Source organism: Cebus imitator, unplaced genomic scaffold, assembly GCF_001604975.1.
Source record: "Cebus imitator isolate Cc_AM_T3 unplaced genomic scaffold, Cebus_imitator-1.0 Scaffold496, whole genome shotgun sequence".
Classification (NCBI taxonomy): Eukaryota; Metazoa; Chordata; class Mammalia; order Primates; family Cebidae; genus Cebus; species Cebus imitator.
The window spans coordinates 180,053-182,957 of NW_016107811.1; positions in this window are offsets into that span (position 1 = coordinate 180,053).

Sequence of the window (2,905 nt, forward strand, 5' to 3'; positions counted from 1 at the left end):
AAAAAAAAAAAAAAAAAAAAAAAAAAAAAAAAAAAAAAAAAAAAAAAAAAAAAAAAAACACCAACAGAAAGGGTCAATTTCTTTCTGGACAATGATATTGAACAGGTGAAAAGTATGGCAGCACATTACTTTTCACTGACTTTTGAAAAGAATCAACCCTAACTTTAGATCCTTGGGGTACCCAGAACAACTTTCACTCCCATGAAATCCATATGCTTACAAGAAGCTATTGGTCTTGCTGGAATTTTTATGAATTCCAAATCTGCCAATCATAATTTTCAGGCATCAGACCTTTAGCAGCCACTTCTTATCCAGAGATATTTCTGTAACAGAGGTTTTCTTCCCATTGCAGAGATAAATCTCGCAAGATTATGACTACTTTTGGTCTTGCAAACACCCAGTTCTACTGCCCAAGGCCTACTAGATCTAGACCAGAGATTCTGAGCCCTGGCTGTGCATCGGAGAGAGACCATTATTACTTCCAGCAAAATTAACAATTTCTTAATATAATCTAATACTTAATCTATATTCAAAATTTCCCAATTGTCTCCATAATGTCCTTTTATAGTTTATATGTTCAAACCAAGGTCTAACAAAGTCCACACACAGATTTTTATTCTTAAGTCTCTTATAATCTAGAACAATCTTAAATACCTCCGGCTCCTCACTTTTTCTTGATGCCATTGACTTGATGAAGAAACTAAGTCAGTTTGTCCTGTAGAATGTCCTACCTTCTGGATTTGTCTAATGGTTTCTTTGTGATGGCCTGCCCCTGTTCCTCTATTTCTTGTATTTCCTGTAAGCTGGTAGTTTGATCTAAATAACTGCTTAGCTTCAGGTTACACATTTTTGGTAAGAAATTTGCCGGGCATGGTGGCTCACGCCGGTGATCCCAGCACATTGGGAGACCAAGGTGGGCAGATCACCAGGTCAAGAGTTTGAGACCAGCCTGACCAACATGCAGAAACTTCATCTCTACTAAAAATACAGAAATTAGCTGGGTGTGGTGGCACGCGCCTGTAATCCCAGCTACCCAGGAGGCTGATGCAGGAGAATTGCTTGAACCCAGAAGGCAGAGCTTGCAGCGAGCTGAGATTGCCCCACTGCACTCCAGCCTGGGCCACAGAACAAGACTCCATCTCAAATAATAAACAAACAAACAAATGTATTACCTTAAAATTTTAAAACAACCTTTCCTTGGAAAAGGAAAAAAATGAAAATAAAGTTCATATCCAATTTCAATGATATTTTCAAAAAGAAAAAATACCCAGAATATGAAACTACTGGACCTGGAGGACAAACTGTAGGAAGCAAGGTAATTGACATTCAGGAAATGAATTCCTGAGTGGCTTTCTAAAAATAAACCCAAACAACAACAACAACAAACACCTGGTATGGCCAGCCTGAAGAAAGGGGAGGAAGCAAACACTGAAGGATTCATACACTGAAGTGCAGCTCAGCTGCAATAGCCTTGCCCCTCACAAATCTTAATAAGGCCACAATGAGCAGGAAACAATGTAGCCAAACTGATTTAACTTGTGTCAAAATCACAGTGGGCGGCAGTGGGATCTGGACAAACCCTCTAGTTGATGAACATGGACTTAGAGGACCTCAGCTTCTCCATAGCAAATTGGCAAATTTGTTCTGAAACCCGGTTGATAACTTTGTAAACTATCTGGGATTGACATTTCGTGTTCCCGTCAGGGTCACATGGAGTGAGACAGACCAGCTTTGTAACCGTATTTGTTAGGTTTTCTCTGGTGGAAAGACTCCACTGGAATCCCAGCTCTACCACTTACCAGCTGTGTGACTTTAGCTGAAGACCACTCCTGGGCTTCGTTTTCTCATTTGTAGATGGGGATGATCATTCCTCCCTCACCAGGAGGCTGTGCAGATGGAATGAGAGAACATATGTGAAAGTCTAGACCAGAGCCTGACACTGGCAGGACCCACATGTTACTACTCCCTACCTCCTATGATGACCCAACCCAAGAGAGAGAAGCAAGCCAACTGTGCCTGTATCTGAACAGTTACAGCAGTGAGAGACACAGCCAACTTATTCTGTGGGGCCTGTACCCTGCAAGCAGGGTTCTTTGCGAGTGGTGGAGGCTTCAGAGAGGGGAAAGAGGCAGGCCCTGCCTTCAGGAAGCAGCGTCACTCACCAAGCTTTTCACCCATTAGACTGTTAATGGAGGTTTTAAATAGAAAATGATGTGATCTTCTTTCTTGAATGATAATACCGCTAAAGTTTCTAAATATAAACTTAAACTGTGATACCCCCTGCATGCACACACAGACACATAGTCCTCAAGTCAGAGTAGTGACTGTCCACCTGTCACAGTTTTTTCACAATTTTTTTATTTTGAAAAATTTCAAAGATGGAAAAGTTGCAAGTAGTACGATGAACACCATATGTCACCAGATGTTCATGTAGACTTATCAATTAAATTTTACTGCATTTATGTTCTATTTTTTTTGAAGATTTAGAATTGAACGTTCTATTTTAAAAAAATCATTTGCTGAACCATTTAAGAGTTAATTATAGACACTGTGACACTTCATCCAAAAATACTTTGGCATGTATCTCCTAAGAATAAAAATATTCATCCTATGTAACTATAAAATAAGTATCTCACTCGGGAAATTTTATTGTATTGAAAATACATCATTGGTCATAAGAGAAATGCAAATCAAAACTACATTGAGATACCATCTCACGCCGGTAAGAATGGCAAACATTAAAAAATCTAGAGACAGCAGATGCTGGAGAGGATGTTGAGAAACAGGATCACTTTTGCACTGTTGGTGGGAGTGTAAATTAGTTCAACCATTGTGGAAGACAGTGTGGCGATTCCTCAAGGACCTAGAAATAGAAATTCCATTTGACCCAGCAATCCCATTACTG